Source organism: Zosterops lateralis (assembly GCF_965231275.1).
Source record: "Zosterops lateralis genome assembly, chromosome: 2".
NCBI lineage: Eukaryota > Metazoa > Chordata > Aves > Passeriformes > Zosteropidae > Zosterops > Zosterops lateralis.
In genome coordinates, this window is record NC_139763.1 from 13,357,618 (window position 1) to 13,376,345 (window position 18,728).

Consider the following 18,728-nt stretch of genomic DNA (forward strand, 5'->3'; position numbering starts at 1 on the left):
GCATGCACATTTTAATGTAACCAAGGTTATAGTAGTAGTAGTAGTAGTAATAGTAAGAGTAATAATAAATAGTGGAATGAAACTTTTATTAAAAAATTCTTTTCAAGGGCTTCAAAATTTGAACATATACTCTTTTTACCTGAATACATTTAATCTCCTCTCAGAACAGTTTTTCTTCTTTTTTTAAATTATAATGATCAGTTCAACCTTTCTTGCCTTGTGTATCTCTTTAAAAATTAAAACAACCACTCCTTTTTATATGCCTGTAAGAAATTATAAAATACAGGTATATGCAGTGACTGCATATTTTGATAAAATTACACATAATTTCTGTATGTTTTTGAGTGTCTTAAGATTCTCTTCTTGTATCCTTCCATATTTTGAAGAAAGTGCAGCAAGCCCCTTACATTTTCTCCATGAGTATGGGAAGAGGACAACTACTCTGCTGATAAAAGTGAAATGCTCACCATGTCCCAGGTGAGTGTCTATTCGACTCTCAAGCAAAGGGCCAAGACGGCTTCAGAGACAGTAAGTTTTCCACAGAGAAACCTTGGGCTTAGGATGAGTATGAAGTGTAATTCCTGAGATGACAACTCACCCAAACATACGAGCATATACAAGAGGTTATGAGTCAGAGGTACCACAGACTGTTCAGGAACAGAATAACAAACACAAATTAGCACAACCAAAAATTAGATGAATTCAAATCTGGCCTTTTCAAAAAAAAGTGTTCTTGCTATTAATTCTGATGATACCCTCTATCATCTTTCTGTCTCATGGCTGCATGCAGTTTAGAACAATTCTTTGCCCTTAAGGGTAATGTCATTGGTGTTACAAATCTGTCATGAATCACAGTGGCATTATTCTTTTTTCTACAGACCTGAAACCCAAGCTTTAAATTTCACTGCCAGGGATCAATAAGATATGCAGTGCCACGAGTTTGTACTTAATGAGCTTCCAAAGTCCTTTCTTTTCTCCTCGTGCATGCATTAGGGAATCATTACACTTCCCAAACTGTTGGCCCAGAATTGCATATGGAGAAAGCATTCCACCTTCAAAAACTCTAGAGGAACCTTACAAGCAGTGTACTAGAGAGAAAATCAGTGTGAACTCTGTGCATACAGTACAAGAAAATCCAGTAAACATGTGCAAGCTGTGCACTACCTGGCTTGTTATAGTTTTCATGGTGTTTAAAATGGCTGATTTTACATTGTCATTGCTGTCTAGTTATTCAAGGATCCACTTCTAAAATTGACATTACTTCCCTCATGAAACTGTCAGTTGGTAAGCAAGGGAAAAATTGTCACAATTCTTCTCTCTAACTAATTAGAAATTTTTTAATAATTAAAATTTTAATTAGAGCAGTCCCAGGTGCTTCCATGTCTTTGCCTCTTTGAGGGGAGGGGGGAGGGACAGCATGATATGTTTCTAAATAGCTAAAAATTAGGAAAGTGGGTTTGAGGAAAAGAAACTTCAAAGTGTAGAACGTAGCCCAAAGATCTGACTTATCAAATTAAAATTAGCAGAGAACATGTTACATTTACATTTAACACTCTTTGGGGGCAACATTTCCAAGGGTGTCTCTACAGTGAGAAAGCACTGCATTCCTATCAGGGCTGAACACTCTGCTCTTTACCCATCCATCTCTCTGGAAATGCTTTCTTTTTGTGAAAGAAAGCTTTAAAATATATTTGCAGTAATACAACCTACACATAATTTTTATGTCTGCAGTTGCCTTTTTTTATAGATTACCAGTCCTCCAGGGCAATCCTTCTACATGATATTGCAGTCAAATCCTATGCTGTATCTATAATATCACTGCCTCTTTCACAGACATTCTAGGTTCTCCTGTGCCCCTTCCATTATTGCTCAGCCTTAAAGCTGCTTCAACAGCAGAAAGAATTTATCCTTATATTACTAGACAAAACTGCTGCTATTCTTTCTGTTATTTGAACAGGTTTTTGAGCTGCACAAATGTCATTAACTATAGTTCAACCAATAAATCATGAACTTGAAAATATTTAACACTGCTAAATATACTCTGGAACATTTGAATGTACTGTTTCAGTAGTTCTGCCTTATTAAGCCTGAGAGCACCTTTTTATTGTCGCCTTGAATTTCTAACAAATGTATAATCTCCTAATCTCCTCAATCCATCCAAGGCTCTTCATTTGGGATTTATTTCTAGAAAATCTTCAGACCTGAGTTCAACTATGTGAGAATCAGGTTTATTTAATTTTGTTTTCCACTGACTTTTAAAATCTGAACTTTCAATTTCTTAAGCACATTCACAAATACTAAAATAGTTATTTAGAAAGATAAGCCCACAATCTGCTGCTGAAAGGTGACCTTTCCAACCTCAGTCCAAATTGTCCACTCTCGTCCATCAGATGCCTGCCTCAGATGACTAAAATCTTAACAAAAGCAGACAAATATGACATAAACTCTTGAAAGGATTATTCTTGACCTTAACCTAAATCTGATAATCTATATTTAATATTTGTGCCACTCTTAATCCTTTGCTATTTTCCCTGTATTTTCCACTCAGTGTATTCATTAGAGAAGATATTTGGTCTAGGTGTTTCAGGAGCATCAGTGAACACGATATGCCATTTTTCAAAGACCAAATTTAGGTCTTCTCTAGGGAAAAATCTTACTAAAGGATGCATAAATAAGATGCTTAATACAAAAATGGTGGTGTCCTTTTTTACACTTCAAACGAATTAAAAGCAAACAAACAAACAACAACAACAAACACCCCAATCAACACTAGAAGCAACTTCTATAGCTGTTAGTTCTTACTTCAGTCTTCTGAATTGGGGAATATTATAGAAGTAGCTAGTGCCACCCACACAGAAATGTATTTGCACAGACCCATGGCTGTGTAAGCAGAAGTGGTGGTGGGTATGGGCAGCACAGGTGGCCACAGATTCCAGGCAGCCTTAAGATGCTGCTGCCATTGGAACACCCAACTTTACTCAGCCTTCCTCATGTCTCTCTTTTCATCTGGCATCAAGTCTATCAGGCAGCTGAGGAGTCAGGCAAACAAATTCAGTTCTCCTGGGTGGTGTTTCAGGAAATTCCCATGCTTTAGAGTAATTTCTTAGAGCGAGAAGTTTGCACAACTGAAGACAGCGAGGGAGAGATCTCCACTCTGCTGTGTGTCTTACCACTCTGGTCACCACCCTGACACAGATCCCTTCTCCACCACCACAGCAAAAGTAAATATTGCTCTCATCAGTCAAGAAACCACAAAGCATTTTGTTCCTGCTATTTTGTTTCTTTAACAGCAAAATCTGGGAAAAGTCATTTCAGTTTCCTCCAGCCTTTTAAGATGCTCTATGTACCTCATGTTCTTTAAATTGTCTTCTTCCACAGAATACTTTGATATAGAAGGTCAGCAGTGACATTATCAATCAAGTTTCCTTAATGTGATCTCAGGTTGAAATTACAAATCCTTGAACAAACTCAGCATTCTCCTACAAGGAGACACAATGGTCACTGACTTGAGGACCTCACTGGCAACTACTTTTTAGGCACAGTTTCATTGAAAAGCCAAAACATTCATTTCTATTCAAAGGCTAATTTTTAATATCCAGTTTATAAAAAGTTTCTATGTATTGTTAGACAATTTCTCAAGCTTCATATAAATTATGAAATAATAATTTTTTTCCCAAGCCAAATAAGCATGAAATTAGATGACTGTAAATGTTCAGACTTATATTTAAGTGTTAGTTGACATTTAAGTATTCTCTAATTATGCTGCTGAAAGGGCAAGGACAAAAATGTATTCAACATCAAATGTAAGTTTTGATTTACCAAACATCATAAATCATATCAGCTATGAACAGTTCATTTTTCATCAACAACTTATCATATCTAAATACCTGTTTCTTTTGTGTAAAGCATTTTTAAAGCACTGAGGAATCAATGTATTTTATATTTGAATTGAAATCTGCTTTACACAGACACCCACACCCAGTACATTAACACAGCTGCCTTTACCATCTGCCATGTTCTTTAGTTTTGGGTGTCATAATGATGTAGCACTATAAGAACTGCAGTATAGTAATAATACTCTTCTGTTCTGTTTCTCAGGTAAAGGAATTTCATCTCTCATGAATAATCTGATCTAGGTTGTATGGCATTCTTCTACAAGTCATAGGTACAAGATGAGAATTTTGAAGCATCAGCAAATTTTTGATGTAAATCGATGGCCACAAGAGAATTAAGTAGGAGGCAGAGGAAGAGCATAATAGTGGAACCATCAGCTTATCAGAAAACTCACTTCTCAAAACCAGCTAACTTTTACCAATGCACTTCCTAATTCAACTGTTAAGAGTCAGCATTTATCAAAGGATACAGAAAAAGCTTTGAAATTTCTCTACCTGATACTTAATACATATTTGAGATGGAGAGGTATTATTACAAGGTATTACTCATTTAGGAAGGGCATTTGTACAGAACATTTCCAAATGCACTAAATATCTTGAAAATATAAATGTTTTTACTTTTTTTCTTTTGGATTGTACCAAGGACAGAATAGATTTTGGGTTTTCTGACCTTCATGGTTCCACAGGAACCATGAACAAATCCTGAAGCATATTTTCATATGAAAGTTTTCCCAAACAAGAATAAATAAGTGGAATTATTTTGCTAAGTCATCATTTTCTTATATTTCCTTCTTGGAGAACACCCAGCCTTCCTGGATTCATCTTTTCTCTGAGACTGGTCAGAGAGGTTGGATCTCAAATAATGAAGATGAGAACATAAAATATACTTACCAGTAAAAGTAGGAAGTGGAAAAAAATTAAATAAACACAATAAAACTGATCAAGTATATTTGCGATACACATTGCAAACAAAAACAATGTACCAGTAAACGATATAAAATATCTTATTCATGAGACATTAATAGGAAGCTAACATCACATTAATTACATTTTAATCAAGCTTGTTTGGAATAATGGATGTAATATGCCATAATGCAGTGTAGTGCAGATTGAATTGGCTTTGTCTTCTTTGTCCAGAATACCAAAGGGAAGAATAATTATTCTGCTGCAGCATGCCGGCTTCTATTTATGGACTGTCATTTTATTTTTCTAGCAGTTCATCTAAAGATGTGTCATATGAGATCCTCCCAGATGCATACTCACTCTTTCAAAAAACACGTTGTCTCTTCCACAACATTGTTTCAAAAGATGTGAAGTGGTCCTAAATAACATCACATATTAAAAAAATGTTATTTGATTTAAACATTTTTACCTAAACTGACAGTAAAGTCCAGTGCTTGCAGACAAAGATTTTTATTTGTTGACTTCAGTGTGCACTTAATCAGTCCTTTTAAATTCTAAATTAGAATTGCATGTTTCATAAAGAATGTATTTATATACTAAGAATGAAATACTGTAGTTATGATTAAATTGCAGGTTGGCTCTTGCAAAAATATCTTTGCTGTAAAATACTACAGCTTAATGATATAGTGCACCACGCAGGCCATATATATTTTATAAGAAGTTATCGAAAACACACCATTAAAATAAACTTACAGATTTCTTTTGCACATTAATTCTTAAGAGACAGCCAGAAGAGGCACACAGTACTTTAACCCCTCCTGTGTCTTTTTCAAGACTGTAATTACCTGCGTTCAGACCTGGCTTTGCAGAAATAACCTGATTGTTCCTTTTACATTTTTTACTTTTTTTACCATTTGAATACTCAATAATTTTTTTACATAATTTAACATATTTCATAAAATGTATTCTTTTGTCACAAGGCCTCAATATAAATAGAAACATGATTTAAGTCTTCATGATATGTATCAAAATACTTTGGTTTATGAACAAGCCTTAAATGAAAACAAAGGAGGGGTGGGGCACTCCTAGCTCCACTGAAATAAGCCTTTAAAAAAAAAAAAAAAATAAGGGATGGAGACATCACAGAATCATGAAGGCTTAGGAGAGACTTCCAAGATTATTGAGTGCAACCTTTGGCCAAACACCTTCATGTCAACTAAACATAGCATTGAGTGCACACCCAGTCATTTCTTGAACACTTTCTAGTAGCTCTACCACTTCCCAGGGCAGCCCATTCCAATGCCTAACCAGCCTTTCAGTGAAGAAATTCTTTCTGGCTGAGCCTGAGCTCCTCTGGTGTATCCTGAGGTCATTTCCTCTTGTCCTGTTACAGTTTTCTGTAAGAAGAGGCTCATTCCTTACTTGCTGCTGTTGTCTGCATTCAAAAGACAAAACTTGCAACAGTGTTAAAGTGGTAAGATAAAAAAAGCAATTTTTTAATGAAAGCTTTAAGGTTCACAAATGTGCCACTGTACATGTGTGATAAAGGATCTTTAACTTTTTTTAAGGTTAATTAATTAGCATATCCAATAGAAGATCAGGTATTGGTAAGTATATTGGCAGGTATATCCAATAGAAGATCAGTTGCCCCAGTAATCCACCCTTGGCTCTGCCCCTTAGAGTTGGTCCAGGGGCTTCTTTGCTCCACTGTTTTGTTATCTCTCTTAAGTTCTGGGGGAAAATAGATGTTCTTGTCAGGAATTCTCTTCTTAAGAACAAGAATTTCAAGAATGTGTTAGTAACGGTCATCTTATTGTGAGAAAAGGCAGGGAAAGCACTAGAAACCATACAACAATATTTTAAAAATCTACAAGGCTACAAACAGATGGAAAAAAAAAAAAAAAAAAAAAAAAAAAAAAAAAAAAAAAAAAAAAAAAAAAAAAAAAAAAAAAGTTTAGGCATCCCTACATCCACCTTTCAGTTAGCTGTAGACAACGAGGTCTTCCTTGAGACTCCTTACTTCCAGGCTTAACATTCCCATCTCCCCCAACTGCTCCTTATAGTGAGAAGTTTCTAACCTAAAGTAATTTTGTATTATTTTTCCTTTAAATACCTTGTTTTTCTACACTGGAAGCTGGTTATCTTACATACTTTGTCCTAAAATATATGGTATTGCTGACTAGCTTCCTGGCACTCCTCTCCAAACTCTAACTGACCATTTTTCCCACCAGGAATGAATTCCCATTAGGAACCAACTGTGATCTGTGACAGGAAACGTGTACATCTGCAGGGCATGGCCTTTTCATTTCCATTGGGTTCTGAAACACATATTTTGAAGGACTGAACTCCCTGTCCAAAACCCCTCTTCATTTCTCAGCAAATTAATATACTAAACAGTCTCCATTTCCCTATCCCATGGCTCGCTGTTGGCATACACATTAAAATAAAATTGTGTTTCATGCTGTTCTGTGTTCTATCTGGGTTTTCTGTTTACTCTCTCTCTCACACACACAGAAGGAGCTTTGTTCACAAAAGTAAGCAGAATTCACACCTCTGGGTCTTCTTACTCTTGACCTTCTAAAGCATTTAACGTTTGGCCTTTTGCAACCTGAGTAAGTGCCTTTAAGCACCTTCATTGAAGCTTGGGCTTTCCTCTTTTACTCACTACTACTGTACGAGTAGGTCTGGTGTGGAAAGAGGGAAGGGAGTTCTTTGAACAAGAAGGCAATTCAGGCTCCACTGGAGAGACAGGAAATGAGGAGGCATAGTCCAGGCCAACAGAGCCCAAAACTAGGAGCCAGAAGGGAGAAGAACTCCAGAACCCCTTTCCCTACTCTCCTAAGGCAAAAACGTTGGCTTCTGCTTTTACTCTGCATTCAGTAAATATGTCTTTCTCTGGTGAGTAATCTCCAGCCAGTCTGGTCTTTGATTATTTCTAAAAAAAATCAGAACAAAGATAAAAAAGACCCTACCACAAAGTTGAAGTAAAATACATGGATGCAATGAAACTAAAGAGAGGTAGTGTAATTTCTGATGTCTGTAAAACTCTAATTCAGGGTGGTTTTCTGTAACATTGACTATAAAGGACAATTACAGGGAAAATCAGGTAGGTACTAATAGGGCAGAAGAAAGAGAGCTCAAAATAGCAGAAAAGTTGCACAACAAATGTTAGTCAGGAAAAAATTCCTGCAGGATTCAAGCATTAGCTATCTCAACCCTTTCTTTTAATCTTTTTATCTTCTTTATGAGATGGTAGCATATGCCTCAAACACCTGTGATCAGAAAGAGTGTGGTGGCACCTGAAATTAAAGCAAAAACAAGAAAAGAAAGAAATTAGAAAGATTGGAGGGAGCTTTTTATTAAAAAATGCTTGATTACAGAAAGGCTAAAGTATGAAAGAATAAAATATTTTATTAATTTTTTAATGATTTTTTTTTTTTACATAAGGCTAATTTTCTGAGTAACATATAGATTCTCCTTTATATGTAAGAAATGAGGAATTCAAAGGGCTTTGGGAGATAGGAATCGGAAGTGGTTCTGCTTTCAGGAAATACAAAGCAGAGGAAGACTAGAGCTCTTACACAGTCTTTGCTTGTTAAGTAGCTCCCAATAGCACGTCTTAATCAGAGATATTGCTGCTTCTTTCAACTCAGACAGATTTTATAAAAAAAACCCTAAAATTCTGCTTGAAAACAGAAAACAATGCGTGAAATTAAAACAGAGAAGAAACAATTCAGACATATTGCTTCAGGTATAAATTCATGTTCTTGATATTTATACTATTGCACAGCTCATGATTATCCTTGAAATTGGCACTTGAGGGATCTCACAAGCAATTATTCTCTGAATATTTCTAAAGACAAAGTGAGTATTTATTCAGGAAAAACGCATCTTGCTACCCTTTACCAAAACATTGTTCATTCCCACAAAAATAGCATCAAGCCATTTTTTTAGAACCGGAGGATTACAGACATTTCCCATACAGGTAAAAAAAAAAAAATTGGTAAAATTTTTTAGATCATTATTTGTGCGTGATTTCCATTAGAGCATGATTTATTCAAGTTCAGGAGGCTCTTGAAAAGTTTTTATATTAAAGTAGATGCTGCAGCTGGATTAGTAGATTGTATATTCTTGTTACATTTTAAAAGGTTATTTCCAGAAACTGTAGCTTTTCCTCAATGTCCCAAATGCTGCATTTATTTACTGATGTGAATGAAAGATCACAAAATCATAGAATCATAGGATGGTTTGATTTGGAAAGGACTAAAGAAAGATTAAAGATTATCTCAAACCAACTCCCCTGCCATGGGAAGGCCAGGTTCTCAGAGCTCCATCCAGTGTGACCTTAAACACCTCCAGGGACGCAGCACCCAAAGCTTCTCTGGGTAACCTGTATCAGTGTCTCACCAGCTACATCATAAAGAACTGACTTCCTCCAAATATCTAATCTAAACCTACTCCCTTTTAGGTTTAATCCATTCCCCTTCTGTGACTACATGTTCTTGTAAAAGCTCCTCTTTACTTTTTCATAATTTGCCTTCAGGTCCTGTATGGTTGCAATTAGGTCACCTTGAAGTCTTCTCTTTTCCAGACTTCATTCTCTCAGCCTATCCTCACACAAGAGGTCTAAATATCTTGGTGGTCCTCCTCTAGACTTGCTCCAACATGTTGATATCTTTCTTGTGCTGAGGATCTCAGAGCTGGACGGGGTTTCAACTGAGAGGAGCTGTAGTGTTTTGACCCTGGCTGGATGCCAGGCACCAACCAAAACACTCTGTCATTCCTCTCCACAGTTGGACAGAGGAGAGAAAAGATAACAAAGAATTTGTGAGTTGAGATAGGGACTGCGAGAGATCATTCACCAAGCATAAAAAATGAATAATATCAAACAACAAAACCTCTCACTATTCTGAAGAGATGGCAAATACAGAAGGTCCTTTTTGCGGGGTGTAGCTCAGCTCACTCAGTCTCTTATCAGTCCCTCCTGCACTGGAAAACGCCACGTCCTGGGCCTGCTGGGCCACAGGTGTGAACTCCAGGTGTTTTTATGCGTTTTCAGCTCAGAGCAGGGCTAATAAGTTCCAAGAAAAAGAAAAGCCATGGTCTGGGGAACTTCTCTACCTCAGCTAGATAAAAAAAAGTCTAACTAAAAGCAAAAGAGAGCTCTCCCTGCTCTCTGTGCTGCAGACAGCACAGTCTGTGAGAGGCAATGCAGGGCAGCAAGTGCAGTGTCTGCAAACAAACCCCGCACTCTTTCTCCCCCCTTAGCTCTCAGAACCAGCCTTAAAGGTGCAGAACTTAATATCCAGCATAAACAGAACAGACAGCTGGGGATATAAGCATCATAAAATCACCCCAGAACAGAAGTCACACTGAAATGCAGTACCCAGATTGCTGAAGCTTTGTGTGCTTTGCTTTTTTATAATTTTTGATTAAATTAGAAGAGTGATGGTACTCTTATATGAAGAGTAGGAATAGGCAATCTCATGAGATTACTAAATCAGAGCCAATGCTGTTATTGCAAGTCATGAGAACAACACTTCATGAAGTCTGCACTTTCTTTAACTATCTCCAAAGGCTTCCTCCTTTGCACGGATCTCTATATTTTTAATCTAATATTACCTATCTTAACAACAATTTTTCTCCCAATTCAATTATGGCATTGATCCATGTTGCAAATGGGCTAATGCAATGAAGCTTATTTTCACTGCAGGTTGCATGATGCTTTTACAGCTTTATCAGATTTACTGTGCTTTTGCATGTGCTTTAGTATTTTTTGTTAATGTTACAGAGAAGTTTTGTTTTCATTAGAATAACAATAATTTTTAAATAAATGTTTGCATATTTAGGGTAGATGGCAATGCAGGTTGAAAGGCATCTATTGTGTCATACAGTAATTCAGTCTCTTGTGGTTCATTAAATGCACTGTACAAATTATGAGTCATCTACTTCCTACCAAATTAAATTTCTTTTCAAAATTTTGTTCAAGCATAATTGTACAGAGAATAGGCATAGAATGGAAAGGAGGAAAGTTTTAGGAAGAGCTGTTTGTTTCACAGAGTATTTGATGTGCTTCACTAAATATTCTAAAAATGGCAGCAGTCATATATGAGAAAAAAGCAGAATATTCTGTATTTCCCTAATTACTTTTCTGGTCTACTGTGGAACATGCTTTCTCAGAGTCAGTATGTATGTGACAGCTAGGGATGAGATTGATATTAATTCTGAAATTTAATCAATTTTGGTTGTCTCATCTTGGTAAGGAGAGATCATGAAATAAAGTTATTCTGTTTTACTTGTGAGGCTTAGATCGTGTATCAAGTTGCAATAAATATGTTGCACTTGAATGAATCCATAAAAAATACCTACCTAGAAAATAACTAAGAATCAAGTATTTCTTTTTCCTATTTTCCTTGTCTTTTTCCTTGGTTGGAAGGAGATTGGCATAAATGACAGAAAGTAATATCAGAAATTTAAATACAGTTTTAGTTAATTTAAGTGGTTCAACAGCTTTTTTTTTTTCCTTTTCTCAAGGAACTTCTGTCTGTAGATAACTAACTCATGGGGACTATTTCAAGTGGATCTCAGCCTGGCTTTAGCCAGAACGCTAGCACAGCCTGCATAAAATCTTCACAATTTTTTTTTTTTAATTTAACCTACCTCTTTCTCTAAGGATAGAGATAGATACAGATTTAGATACAGATTTAGATTAGATACAGAATTTTCTCTTTTTTTTTGGCAGGGGGAGAGGGAAGAGTGGATTTTAGTGAGTTTCTGTTGCATATCTGTATTGGTCTGGCACAGCCTGGCTTTGGGTAGCAGGGGAGCCACAAAGATGCCTCCTGTGAGAAGCTGCTGGAAGCATCCACCACGTCCAGCAGAGCCAATCTCTGATGGCTCTGAGGATGGACACGAGGCTGGTAACTCCTCTGTGATGACATATGTAAGAACAAAATCAAAACACAGTCATGGGGTTTTGCTTCTAGTCAAAAAGGAGGTGAGAACATGTGAGGGAAACATGGAGACACCAAGGTCAGTGGAGAAGGAGGGGAGGAGGAGCTCTGGGTGCCAGAGCCAAGAGTCCTCTGCAGGCCATGGTGAGACCATGGTGGAGCAGCTGTGCCCCTGCAGCCCATGGGGATCCATGGGGGATGCAGAGATCCACGCACAGCCCATGGGGATCCACAGGGAATGAAGAGATCCACCCACAGCCTCTGGGGATCCACAGGGAATGAAGAGATCCACCCACAGCCTCTGGGGATCCACAAGGGATGCAGAGATCCACCCACAGCCCATGGTGATCCATGGGGGATGCAGAGATCCGCCTGCAGCCCATGGAGGAGGTGCCCATGCCAGAGCAGGGGGATGCCTGGAGGAGGCTGTGATCTGTGGGAGACCCAGAGGAGAGAGGGGCCCCTATTTTCATGCTGGAGCAGCCTGTTCTTGGAGCACTGCACCCTGTGGGAAGAGTGACCCACGTCGCAGCAGTTTGGGGCAGCCTGTGGGAGGGACTCACCCTGCAGCAGGTGTGGTTTGGCTGCTGCTCATGGGAGTGGACCCATGCCAGGGAAGTTCAGGGAGGGCTGTGTCCTGTGGGAGGGACCCATGGCCCCACATCAGAAGGACCCTCTCCTGGAGAAAGGGAAGAGAATCTCATTGATGAACTGACCAAAACCTCCCTGCCCTGTCTCCCTGGGAAGGAGAGAGGGGATGGGGGGAAGAAGGTGCTTTAAGGGCTTATTTTACTTCTCATTATCCTCCTCTGATTCTACTAGTAATAAATTTCACTTTGTAACTAAAGTTGAGCCAGTTTTGCCCTTGAGATATTTCCCCCGGTTCTTACCTCACTCATTAAGCCTTTGTTAACTCTTTTTTTCATTTTCCCTCCTTTGCCCAGCTGAGGCAGGGGAGGGTGAACAAGCAACTTTCATGGATGTCTGGCATTGGGCCAGAGTCAAACCACAACAGTATCCAAAGCTTTTTTGCAGAAAGTAGAGAAAAACTTTTGATGCTGTAAATGAATTTTAGTCTGAACGGGAAAGCCTCAGACTACAATATACAAGGCTCTGAGGTTGCTTCTGTTTTTTGAACTGTACTGAAATACACATGGGAGTCTCCAAACCTGTGGTACAAATGTCCACAGTACATACAAAATTACTGCTTGCAGGCCAGAAATAGCATTTGAAATCACAATGTTGATTTTTGTTGATTCTACAGCAATGAGCTCATTGCAAATCTCTCTCATTGGAATAAAAGCAGTGAAAGTTACCTGAATTGAGTTTCAGTCCTCATAAAATGAGACTGAAAGTGATGCCAAATATGCTCTGCTAGGCTGGAACATATAATTTTTCTCTTCTACCTTTTGGTTCTTTTAGGTATCCTAAAAATCCATTATTTTCCCCCTGTCAAGTAGTATTAAATGTGGAAGACTTTTTAATTATTTTATTTTTGAAGTTTAATAGCCTTAAGTCCCACATCACCACCTGTTTTCATTTCATTTACATACATGGGAAGGTTCAGTGGGAGAGAAAAGGTAAATGCTCTGATGCAGGGCAGGAAGATCTGCCTTTCTCTGCAGCATCACCTTGCAAAGCTTCACAACTTCTGGGTCATGGTTCTTCCGAGCTTGTTTCTCAGCTAGCTTGCTCTTCAGATACCATATAAATGAGTTATTCCTTTGAGTCCAGATTTCAGATAGAGATGTGATCTTGCTTGGAAGAAAGAGCGGCTCACACTTGGTGGTAATTAGGAAGTTGTTTATTCCTGCGTGTGAATCTGAGAGTTGATTTTGGGTCTCCCCTGCCCTTATGAACAGGGGTGTTACTGATGGAAATGAGGGGGAGTGACTTAGGTAAAGGAGCATTGACATTGCCATTTTGGGACAAAAGGGGTGTGGGGATACCTGAAGCCTTGGCTGAGCCATCTGGCTTTGCCAGGGTACTCAAGTACCAGGGTGTGTCCATTGATAAGGTACAATGGGAGGTACAATATACTGGGAGAGGCTATTGAGGGGGTGCAATGGGGAGGGAGAGGCCTACTGAGGAGGATAACAACAGGGATTAAGGAAAGGGGGGTGGGTAGGAATGAACTATTACAGAAATTCAATTTAAAAATCATACAGAACTTTAGAAATCTCAAAATGTACACTGCAACACTGGGCTTTCCACAAGACCTCAGCACGGACACGGTATGCAGTGTGGGCACACAGTTCAGATTCCTGAGCTCCCAACAGTGATGTTCTGCCTGTGTGCCATTCCATTTCAGTGAGTGCAAAGAGCAGCACACATTTTGTGCTGCAAACCACTTGGAGTCAGACATTAAGGTCTGCTGAAATAAAGGATATTTGTCAGGTCACCTTCATAATGGGAAATTGACATAATTCAAGTGTTATAAATGGCAAAACTTTACCATTTGGAAAAAAAAAAAAAAGGTGGAGAAAAGGAAGTGGTAGAAGGGAAAGAAGTTAAATGCTAGTCACTAGATCCAATTCATAGACTGGATATCCCTCATATTCCTTACTCATCTGTAGAGATACTCTGCCAGGTCTAAGTGAAGAATTTACATACATCAGGAGGCACTAGATAAAAGTAGGTAAGAATTACCTGTAATTGTTCCTTCCAAATATGCTTATAAAGTCTGCAGTTTAAATTTCTTCAATTATCTATGTCATGACTGTAAAAATATCTAATGGAGTATGAAATCCCTATTTTCACATTCTATTTCAGATGACATTCCTCAGGAAGACACAACTTTCCTTTGCATTGCTCTGCTAAGACTAAAACTTGTCTGCAGTAATGCCTTTATAGCATTAACAATGTAAATTTGTCAAATATAACTACATCATACTGTGAAGTGTTCTGAAAAATGGAACTTTTTCCTAGATGTTATTTTAACAGAAGACGCATGAGTGTCGAAGAATGGAGCCTACAAAAAAGAAAAGGTTCTTCAAGTTCTGTAACCTTATGTGCATGAAAATCCCTGACCACCTGGACAGTCCTTGATAGGGTTCAGAAGAAACAAAGTATGCCATGCAGTCCTGCTAAGTTCATTGAGCTGGAATGAACTACTGCAAGTTCATACCAGTGTTAGTTCATCTCTGCTGCTGTAGAAAACAGTGGAATAAAGTTGGTAATCTGATACTGTGGAGAACTCAGTTTATGCAATTCTATGGTCATTGCTATTGGAAAAGAGCAACAAGAATATTTGAAGTTTCCAAGGAAAAGAAAACATTCCTTTAGTTTTTTTCTTTTGTCCTGCTCTAAAGTACTGTAATAAGAAAGTTTATACATTAGTGAGCCTTTTTAGAAAGCATTAAAATCAGCAGTAGATACCCCTTTTGACAGAACACAGACCAGGATATCCTGGACTTAAGATGCAGGGAAGATTTAAGATCCTAATTTATAGGAAAATCATTGAATATGAAATAAGTCAGAACCATCTCAAAGTACAAGGTAGGAAAGCAAAACTAAAAGTTTATATTCTACAGTATAGCTGTTGGTGAGAGCACAGACAGAAGCAGTCTAAGTATCTCCCTCCTGATCCAAGCACATAACTCTGAACCTGCCACCCATCTCCAGCTGAAAGGCCCAAGAACAAAGTAAACATTTGATCCTTTGACCTTTGAAGAATTACTAAGCAGGATGTGATCCTCCCGTAAACACTTCTACATAATTTCTGAAACACTCTAGGCATTTACAGAGCCAGTATAAGGGGATACTTGAGGCCCCAGGTGGTACCCTCATCTTCTGCATCAGTGTGAGAACAAAATGTTCAATTGATATGTCAATTTTATGTTACTTGAATTTTCGTAATTTTATGTAATGTGCGATGCACACACTAAAGTTTTTTATTAATGACCTCAGAAAGAAAGATACTCTTACAGGAATTTGCTAATACTTCACATCTTCAGTGCTAGTTTTGCTCAAATATCACTCCCTAATATTTAAAATAAGATGTGTAGAAGGTGTTTATTTTATGTCAAAGTCAAGAGTATAATTAGTATCTTGCAGCCCAACCTCCGTAAAAGTACAACAGCACCAAGAGTTTTACTCTTGACTGAATCATGGGAAGGTAGTTATTTATTTTATTTTATCTTTGCTTCAGCTGAAAGTTGAGATTTCAGCTTCTGGCAAGAAGTTCTGTTTACCGTTCTCATTATTGAGTTCTGTATCAATTTACTTTTAATGCATTTAATACATTGGTGGGTCCTGTGTTCTCTCTTTTCCTGCCCTGTATAATAGGAATATAGTAGGTGGAATGGCAGAAAGAACCTAAAAGGAGGAAAAAGGAGATAGAGGAGGTAGTATGTGTATCTACGCATGAGATTGGGGGTGGGGTGAGGAAAGGGTAAGAAAATAAAAAGAAAATTCCACACTCCTGTGTTCCCCATCAGTGTGTTCTTAGTGCTGCCTTGATACAGACTTTTAGTCACTCAATTCATTCCTCAAAGCTATAAGGAAATAAACAAATTTCTTTTACAAGATCAGCAATATTTTTTTCTGTTTAAACATCATTCGGAAAGACAGATAGAATGACTGCTCTTATCTGCCTTTCTTCTGTGCTTCATCTCAGTTGTAGTCTCTTTAGCCATGTCTGCAAGCAAAACACATCATGTTACATTTCCAGAGGGTCTCGTGTCACTGTAATGATGCATGGCATCCTGTTAAGGCCTTCACATTAAACACAGAACTGAAGGCAATCTGAGCTGTATTCCTGGGGTGGCTACAAAGATTGAAATACTGAAGATTACTGAAAGCAATGAATCAAAATGACTACAAGCTGGCTGAGCTGAAGAGACGTATGAATAAAATGTGCCAGATCTACTTTGCATGCTCTGTAGCCATTGACACCTTTTCAAAATGAGACACAGTCATTTTTATTCAGGTATAATAACATTTGAACAGTCTGGCCTCTTGAACTTTGTTCAAAAGCAGATACTCACCATCTGCCCAATTAGAGACATTATTACCCTGTTACATGCCAGGAAAGTCAGGTTCTATAGACCTCTTCTGTAGATCTACTTGCTGTATGTGTCTGAAAGTTCCTATAGAACAAAGGAAATAAAATGTACTGCAAAAGGAGCCATTTGACCATATTTCACTCATTGTATGTCTGGTTTAGATGGAAGTAATATGGGTTTAAATATACTCTTTTCTTTCTCTTGATCATTAAATGATTTAAGAGTTTTTTGCACCAACAGTGTCATTGATATTTGACCACATCTGTTGTCACATTGACAGAATTAGCCAATATTCTTGTTAAAAACAAGTGATTAATCAAATGTCAGCACAAAGCTTAACAGATTCTTCATAAAAATTCCTCAGCCTGAAATATCTCATGTAAATTAGTCAGTGAGTACTTTTAAAGAAAAAGCACTTTTACATGAGCAGTATTGATTCATATCTTAAAGTTGAGATGTGAAAGAGCCTTAACATTTAGCAGAAAAAGAGTATAGTAGTTTAACCATATTTAGAAATGACAAATTTCTAGGGAAAAAAAATCTTCCTCCTGAAGAAAATAGAGGTCATTAATATTGTCTCCATTTTTAATTTTTTTAAAAAAATTCCGTCTTCAGGCTAAATGTGTTCAGGACTTTGTATTTTACTCTTTGATAAATAAGAAGTGTTAAGGATACAAAAGAGCCTCAGACGTCAAACATTTAGCAACCTGAAGAATTGTGCATTCGTTAGCATTGATTCTCAGTTTTCTCTGACAAAGTAAAGCCTGTGGCTCTGCATATGTTTGTAGTTATGGGAGTTTGATTCATGTTTCTTAAGCTGGATTTGAAAATGATGGGCAAAACTTCTTTCCTTTTTTTGTTTGCTTGAGGCTTTAGAAATGGCAATAGCACCAGTTTCTCTATGCTGGTTTGCACCCGAATCACAGAATCATAGAATCTTTGGCTGGGAAAGTCCTCTAAGATACAGGCTTTTAGTCACTTCACAAACTCACAAACTCTGCTCTGCCAAACTATGTCCCTAAGTGCCACATCTACATGTAGCAATGCTACAGAGGAGCATTTCATTAGTCTAAGGTGGAGCAGTTTTCCAGGTTCTCTTTCTAATATCTTTAAGGACCTAAATTTTGAATTCTTGTAGGAGATTTTAAAAATCTCCAAACTCATCCATTTTCCTAAAGCTCAATCACTTTGGGCAGTGCCTGTTGGTGTGTAATTCAGTCAGCACTGCTTCTGAAGAGAAATTTAAGTTCCTTACTCATTGTACCATCTTCCCAGCAGTTGTGACTCAGTAGCAGATCATCATCTTACTGCTTCCTCCTCATCCATGAGCAGAAAAGAGGAACAGTTTTCTACTGACATTTCAAACTCAGCCATGCAGAGCAGCTTAACAAGTCAGTATTTCTCTCTGACACCTGTCTTTTCAGCTTCAACATTTAGATTCTGGCTAAAGATTGATTTGTTCTTCCTTTTCAAAACTTCTCAAAAGCCATCTAGGTCCAAGATAATAATCTGGTATAATAGGTGTGTGCTGGAAAAACATTAGAAAAGCTTCTCATTTGTCATCAATCAGTTCTGAAACCAATGTGAAGGGTATACTTGGGAATAGTCTTGGGAATACAATCCCTTAGGGCATGAGGAACAAGGTGTAGTTCAGATCAGTCATTGACTTGTGCCACACAGTTGTGCTCACAGAGATTTTTCTTGGGTTGACAGAAGGCAGATATGTCTTGAGTGTGCTCTGATGCACCCCAGGTGTTCAGTGGAACACTGAGCTCTCTCTCCCACGCCACATCTGTCTTCCCAGGTGGCCATCACCTTCTTGAAGATCATCTTTAACACAAGAACAGATGAAGGCTGGGGTCTGATTGTCTAGGCAGCTTGTCATCTGTGGGCTATTAAATACAGTTCTTTACTCCAAGAAGTATAAGCTCCTACCTTTAGCCAGAAAACTGTAAGCATGAATATATACGTGC

The 18,728-nt window shown here is 37.9% G+C and overlaps 1 long non-coding RNA gene across 1 annotated transcript in view; it reads right to left on the bottom strand.

Annotated features, from left to right (window-relative positions):
• Positions 1-6,691: 6,691 nt before the first annotated feature.
• LOC310906152 overlaps positions 6,692-18,728 on the bottom strand; it is a 32,142-nt gene continuing 20,105 nt past the window's right edge. The window contains exon 2 of the long non-coding RNA XR_014589361.1: positions 6,692-6,760. This is a non-coding gene — a long non-coding RNA (uncharacterized lncRNA). The remainder of the gene's footprint in view (positions 6,761-18,728) is intronic.